Source organism: Schistocerca gregaria, unplaced genomic scaffold (genome assembly GCF_023897955.1).
Source record: "Schistocerca gregaria isolate iqSchGreg1 unplaced genomic scaffold, iqSchGreg1.2 ptg001476l, whole genome shotgun sequence".
Lineage (NCBI taxonomy): Eukaryota > Metazoa > Arthropoda > Insecta > Orthoptera > Acrididae > Schistocerca > Schistocerca gregaria.
The window spans coordinates 15,001-22,500 of record NW_026062769.1 but is presented as its reverse complement, the minus strand read 5'-3'; the positions used below and the strand labels follow the sequence as shown (position 1 = coordinate 22,500).

At 54.5% G+C, this 7,500-nt stretch overlaps 3 non-coding genes across 3 annotated transcripts in view; all 3 read right to left on the bottom strand.

Moving 5' to 3' along the window:
- LOC126332523 (large subunit ribosomal RNA) overlaps positions 1-1,160 on the bottom strand; it is a 4,222-nt gene extending 3,062 nt beyond the window's left edge. The window contains exon 1 of the ribosomal RNA XR_007563770.1: positions 1-1,160. This exon is cut by the window's left edge and continues 3,062 nt beyond it. This is a non-coding gene — a ribosomal RNA (large subunit ribosomal RNA).
- A 188-nt stretch (positions 1,161-1,348) lies between these two features.
- Positions 1,349-1,503, bottom strand: LOC126332528 (5.8S ribosomal RNA). Its single transcript, XR_007563773.1, has one exon. It is a non-coding gene; the product is annotated as a 5.8S ribosomal RNA (ribosomal RNA).
- A 362-nt stretch (positions 1,504-1,865) lies between these two features.
- LOC126332531 (small subunit ribosomal RNA) lies at positions 1,866-3,758 on the bottom strand. The gene has a single exon (XR_007563776.1). It is a non-coding gene; the product is annotated as a small subunit ribosomal RNA (ribosomal RNA).
- Between the last annotated feature and the right edge of the window lie 3,742 nt (positions 3,759-7,500).

Genomic DNA, 7,500 nt, shown 5'->3' with positions numbered 1-7,500 from the left:
GGCCAGGCATAGTTCACCATCTTTCGGGTCCCAACGTGTACGCTCTAGGTGCGCCTCACCTCGCAATGAGGACGAGACGCCCCGGGAGTGCGGAGGCCGCCGCCCCGTGAAGGGCGGGGAAGCCCCATCCTCCCTCGGCCCGCGCAAGGCGAGACCTTCACTTTCATTACGCCTTTAGGTTTCGTACAGCCCAATGACTCGCGCACATGTTAGACTCCTTGGTCCGTGTTTCAAGACGGGTCGTGAAATTGTCCAAAGCTGAAGCGCCGCTGACGGGAGCGATTATTCCGCCCGAGAGCATCCCGAGCCAACAGCGGCGCGGGTCCGGGGCCGGGCCAGGTAGGTCCGTCATCCGGGAAGAACCGCGCGCGCTTGCCGGGAGCCCGAGCGCCCAAAGGGGCGAATCGACTCCTCCAGATATACCGCCGAGCAGCCAGCCAGGACACCGGGGCTCTGCCCAACAGACGCGAACCGAGGCCCGCGGAAGGACAGGCTGCGCACCCGGGCCGTAGGCCGGCACCCAGCGGGTCGCGACGTCCTACTAGGGGAGAAGTGCGGCCCACCGCACACCGGAACGGCCCCACCCCGCGGCGAGTGGAAAGGCAACCGGACACGACCCCGCCGCGGATTGCTCCGCGCGGGCGGCCGGCCCCATCTGCCGAGGGCGGGGGCCAGTGGCCGGATGGGCGTGAATCTCACCCGTTCGACCTTTCGGACTTCTCACGTTTACCCCAGAACGGTTTCACGTACTTTTGAACTCTCTCTTCAAAGTTCTTTTCAACTTTCCCTCACGGTACTTGTTCGCTATCGGTCTCGTGGTCATATTTAGTCTCAGATGGAGTTTACCACCCACTTGGAGCTGCACTCTCAAGCAACCCGACTCGAAGGAGAGGTCCCGCCGACGCTCGCACCGGCCGCTACGGGCCTGGCACCCTCTACGGGCCGTGGCCTCATTCAAGTTGGACTTGGGCTCGGCGCGAGGCGTCGGGGTAGTGGACCCTCCCAAACACCACATGCCACGACAGGCGGCAGCCTGCGGGGTTCGGTGCTGGACTCTTCCCTGTTCGCTCGCCGCTACTGGGGGAATCCTTGTTAGTTTCTTTTCCTCCGCTTAGTAATATGCTTAAATTCAGCGGGTAGTCTCGCCTGCTCTGAGGTCGTTGTACGAGGTGTCGCACGCCACACCGCCAGCCGGCTGTGCACGCTACCGAGAAAGTACCGGTATGCGAACCGCCAGGCGACGGGCGCGCATCGCACGTTTAAGGAGACGCGGCCGGCCACACAGGCGACCACGACACTCCCACGTCTCCGAAGCGGGACAAACGCCGCGCGCTTCAGTATACGTAGCCGACCCTCAGCCAGACGTGGCCCGGGAACGGAATCCATGGACCGCAATGTGCGTTCGAAACGTCGATGTTCATGTGTCCTGCAGTTCACATGTCGACGCGCAATTTGCTGCGTTCTTCATCGACCCACGAGCCGAGTGATCCACCGTCCTGGGTGATCTTTTCCTTTTCAGTCTCCCACTGTCTCTTTCAAGACAGTAGCATTTGCGGGACTGAGGCGTCTGACGGCCCCTGTTCCACTATTTTTTTTGTGTCCAACGGCCTCACAGCCGATGGGCGTCGTACGGCTCCACACCGGAGCGGACAGGCACTCGGGCGAACGTCATTCAAAACCGGCGCCAGGCGCCAGGTACCGCAGGCCAGCCGCTCCAGAGCTTCAGCGCTCGTACCACACAACAACAACACTTCCGCTAGTTTTGAGAGGCACGCGTGGTTCCGCACGCGGCGCACGGCCACTGCCGTACAGGTAGCGTGTTCCGCGACACGACACGCACATCGAAAGACATGCAGTCTAGTCGGTAATGATCCTTCCGCAGGTTCACCTACGGAAACCTTGTTACGACTTTTACTTCCTCTAAATGATCAAGTTTGGTCATCTTTCCGGTAGCATCGGCAACGACAGAGTCGATGCCGCGTACCAGTCCGAAGACCTCACTAAATCATTCAATCGGTAGTAGCGACGGGCGGTGTGTACAAAGGGCAGGGACGTAATCAACGCGAGCTTATGACTCGCGCTTACTGGGAATTCCTCGTTCATGGGGAACAATTGCAAGCCCCAATCCCTAGCACGAAGGAGGTTCAGCGGGTTACCCCGACCTTTCGGCCTAGGAAGACACGCTGATTCCTTCAGTGTAGCGCGCGTGCGGCCCAGAACATCTAAGGGCATCACAGACCTGTTATTGCTCAATCTCGTGCGGCTAGAAGCCGCCTGTCCCTCTAAGAAGAAAAGTAATCGCTGACAGCACGAAGGATGTCACGCGACTAGTTAGCAGGCTAGAGTCTCGTTCGTTATCGGAATTAACCAGACAAATCGCTCCACCAACTAAGAACGGCCATGCACCACCACCCACCGAATCAAGAAAGAGCTATCAATCTGTCAATCCTTCCGGTGTCCGGGCCTGGTGAGGTTTCCCGTGTTGAGTCAAATTAAGCCGCAGGCTCCACTCCTGGTGGTGCCCTTCCGTCAATTCCTTTAAGTTTCAGCTTTGCAACCATACTTCCCCCGGAACCCAAAAGCTTTGGTTTCCCGGAGGCTGCCCGCCGAGTCATCGGAGGAACTGCGGCGGATCGCTGGCTGGCATCGTTTATGGTTAGAACTAGGGCGGTATCTGATCGCCTTCGAACCTCTAACTTTCGTTCTTGATTAATGAAAACATACTTGGCAAATGCTTTCGCTTCTGTTCGTCTTGCGACGATCCAAGAATTTCACCTCTAACGTCGCAATACGAATGCCCCCGCCTGTCCCTATTAATCATTACCTCGGGTTCCGAAAACCAACAAAATAGAACCGAGGTCCTATTCCATTATTCCATGCACACAGTATTCAGGCGGGCTTGCCTGCTTTAAGCACTCTAATTTGTTCAAAGTAAACGTGCCGGCCCACCGAGACACTCAACAAAGAGCACCCTGGTAGGATTTAAACGGGGTCCGCCTCGGGACGCGAAAGCACCCCTTCGGCTCGCCCCACCGGCAGGACGTCCCACGATACATGCCAGTTAAACACCGACGGGCGGTGAACCAACAGCGTGGGACACAAATCCAACTACGAGCTTTTTAACCGCAACAACTTTAATATACGCTATTGGAGCTGGAATTACCGCGGCTGCTGGCACCAGACTTGCCCTCCAATAGATACTCGTTAAAGGATTTAAAGTGTACTCATTCCGATTACGGGGCCTCGGATGAGTCCCGTATCGTTATTTTTCGTCACTACCTCCCCGTGCCGGGAGTGGGTAATTTGCGCGCCTGCTGCCTTCCTTGGATGTGGTAGCCGTTTCTCAGGCTCCCTCTCCGGAATCGAACCCTGATTCCCCGTTACCCGTTACAACCATGGTAGGCGCAGAACCTACCATCGACAGTTGATAAGGCAGACATTTGAAAGATGCGTCGCCGGTACGAGGACCGTGCGATCAGCCCAAAGTTATTCAGAGTCACCAAGGCAAACGGACCAGACAAGCCAATCCGATTGGTTTTGATCTAATAAAAGCGTCCCTTCCATCTCTGGTCGGGACTCTGTTTGCATGTATTAGCTCTAGAATTACCACAGTTATCCAAGTAACGTGGGTACGATCTAAGGAACCATAACTGATTTAATGAGCCATTCGCGGTTTCACCTTAATGCGGCTTGTACTGAGACATGCATGGCTTAATCTTTGAGACAAGCATATGACTACTGGCAGGATCAACCAGGGAGCTGCGTCAACTAGAGCTGAGCAGCCGGCCGCCCGGGAGTGTGTCCCGGGGGCCCGCGCGAACACGCAAGCGTCCGCTCAATTATTCTGCAAACAGGAGGAGGCCGAGCTCCCCTGCACGATACACCTCGAAACCCTCTCAGGTCCCGGCGGCGCGCAGCGCCGTCCTAGGTACTTGGTCGGTTTCGAGAGAGGCGCAATCGCCCGGAGTTAGGCGAGTAGACGGTTTTAGTGAGAACACCCTTGCTCCCAACTGAGCTTGCCGCTGCCGACAGAGGCCCGGGAGCGTGCTGTCGTGGCATTGCCGGCGGGAGACAACACGCGCCACCTATGGTGACCGGCAGCTCCAACGCCAGCGCCACACAAGGGCAAAGCCCCACTTGGGTGCAGAAGCGAACTCTCCCAGCACAGCGCACGCGCCAACACGTCCGCACAACTGCGATACAAACCACCTGCGAGAACCGCTGGGGCGACCGAGCAGCAGACGGCGTCGCGGCGCCGAGTGCCAGGCGGCGGCGCATCCTCAACGCACACAGTCCTCAATCAGACCAGCACACTGCAGATGTCCACCGCGCTTCGCACCGGGCTCGGCTGAACCAACTTTGGCCGCCAGGCGCCGCGTGCAGGGTGCGCCGCAGCGTAGCTGCGCCGCCTGCCGGGCCCGTCGGCTGGCGCTCCTGCCACTCGGCGCCCCCCACCAGCCGCCTGTTGCGCGTGCGCCCACGCAGCGCGCGGCCAACACGCCGGGCGGCCCCCCTTCACCGGCCGGGAACAGTCCCACCAAGCCACCGCCGCGTATCGCTTCATACCCACATGGGCCTAGTCACGTGTGTGGATGTGGCGGGTACCGCTGAAACAACCGGTTAATAGCTGTACCGATCGTCGCCATCACAGATTCACCTCCAGCGTGAACAACCGCTCAACAACGGATTTCCAGTTCATTTGCGTATCTTGGGCAGTAAACGTAGATGTCCACCTACATTTGCGAATTCAACAATTCTTGCATGCCAGGATGTCATGTGTCACGACACGCTACATCAGACCACATACACACTGCGACATGTGCAGAAGAGAACACGTGGAAGGTGGCCCGCGCACGTATGCGATGTCCCTTCCGCGATCCACTGTCAACCGGCATCTGCGGCATGTCCCAGATATGGAACGCGGTCCACCAGGGTAGCACTTTGTGTGAGGCAATACGACAAAGTCGGAATACACGCGTCACTACATCAGACGGCTCACGCTGACCTGACCTGACCTGACTCACCGCACCACCACCCCCAGCGACCCAGGGTGACATACAATGCGTTCGTACGTTCCTCCCACACGCCTCTACGGCGTACCACAGTGCAACCTAGCTGTTATTGGGAGACGAGACAAGTAGCATCGAGCACATCATATGGAAATTGAGATTCGACACCGTTGGGCACAGCCAGCGTACGGTCACACGTATCACACTACTTCACTCTGTACGTAACGACCGATGATCGGTACAGCGTGTGGGTTACGCGTACGACATCAGCGGACAATGGACACAGACCATACCACGACGTACACTGAGGGCGTCGACATCTGAATGCAACTGAACAGCTGCGAGGCTCATTTAACACTCAAACGCCAGACCGACCAGCTTGAGAGGACAGAGACACAAAGAGGGGGACAGAGGGAGGGGGGGGGGGGGCGATATAGTCCTATTGCAGTACAATTGACAGTGGATAGCGGGAATATGTGGAAAGTAAGCAACACTCGCAAGACATCTACATGAGGATAACAACGACACCAGAGATTCCGAGCAGTGAACTATGTTAGGCAAAGGGACAACGTGGGTTAGGTTAAGGGACAACGTGGGTTAGGTTAAGGGACAACGTGGGTTAGGTTAAGGGACAACGTGGGTTAGGTTAAGGGACAACGTGGGTTAGGTTAAGGGACAACGTGGGTTAGGTTAAGGGACAACGTGGGTTAGGTTAAGGGACAACGTGGGTTAGGTTAAGGGACAACGTGGGTTAGGTTAAGGGACAACGTGGGTTAGGTTAAGGGACAACGTGGGTTAGGTTAAGGGACAACGTGGGTTAGGTTAAGGGACAACGTGGGTTAGGTTAAGGGACAACGTGGGTTAGGTTAAGGGACAACGTGGGTTAGGTTAAGGGACAACGTGGGTTAGGTTAAGGGACAACGTGGGTTAGGTTAAGGGACAACGTGGGTTAGGTTAAGGGACAACGTGGGTTAGGTTAAGGGACAACGTGGGTTAGGTTAAGGGACAACGTGGGTTAGGTTAAGGGACAACGTGGGTTAGGTTAAGGGACAACGTGGGTTAGGTTAAGGGACAACGTGGGTTAGGTTAAGGGACAACGTGGGTTAGGTTAAGGGACAACGTGGGTTAGGTTAAGGGACAACGTGGGTTAGGTTAAGGGACAACGTGGGTTAGGTTAAGGGACAACGTGGGTTAGGTTAAGGGACAACGTGGGTTAGGTTAAGGGACAACGTGGGTTAGGTTAAGGGACAACGTGGGTTAGGTTAAGGGACAACGTGGGTTAGGTTAAGGGACAACGTGGGTTAGGTTAAGGGACAACGTGGGTTAGGTTAAGGGACAACGTGGGTTAGGTTAAGGGACAACGTGGGTTAGGTTAAGGGACAACGTGGGTTAGGTTAAGGGACAACGTGGGTTAGGTTAAGGGACAACGTGGGTTAGGTTAAGGGACAACGTGGGTTAGGTTAAGGGACAACGTGGGTTAGGTTAAGGGACAACGTGGGTTAGGTTAAGGGACAACGTGGGTTAGGTTAAGGGACAACGTGGGTTAGGTTAAGGGACAACTTGAGTTAGGTTAAGGGACAACTTGAGTTAGGTTAAGGGACAACTTGAGTTAGGTTAAGGGACAACTTGAGTTAGGTTAAGGGACAACTTGAGTTAGGTTAAGGGACAACTTGAGTTAGGTTAAGGGACAACTTGAGTTAGGTTAAGGGACAACTTGAGTTAGGTTAAGGGACAACTTGAGTTAGGTTAAGGGACAACTTGAGTTAGGTTAAGGGACAACTTGAGTTAGGTTAAGGGACAACTTGAGTTAGGTTAAGGGACAACTTGAGTTAGGTTAAGGGACAACTTGAGTTAGGTTAAGGGACAACTTGAGTTAGGTTAAGGGACAACTTGAGTTAGGTTAAGGGACAACTTGAGTTAGGTTAAGGGACAACTTGAGTTAGGTTAAGGGACAACTTGAGTTAGGTTAAGGGACAACTTGAGTTAGGTTAAGGGACAACTTGAGTTAGGTTAAGGGACAACTTGAGTTAGGTTAAGGGACAACTTGAGTTAGGTTAAGGGACAACTTGAGTTAGGTTAAGGGACAACTTGAGTTAGGTTAAGGGACAACTTGAGTTAGGTTAAGGGACAACTTGAGTTAGGTTAAGGGACAACTTGAGTTAGGTTAAGGGACAACTTGAGTTAGGTTAATGTGGTACAACTTGAGTTAGGTTAAGGGATAATGTGGTACAACCACAGTTAGGTTAAGGGATAATGTGGTACAACCACAGTTAGGTTAAGGGATAATGTGGTACAACCACAGTTAGGTTAAGGGATAATGTGGTACAACCACAGTTAGGTTAAGGGATAATGTGGTACAACCACAGTTAGGTTAAGGGATAATGTGGTACAACCACAGTTAGGTTAAGGGATAATGTGGTACAACCACAGTTAGGTTAAGGGATAATGTGGTACAACCACAGTTAGGTTAAGGGATAATGTGGTACAACCA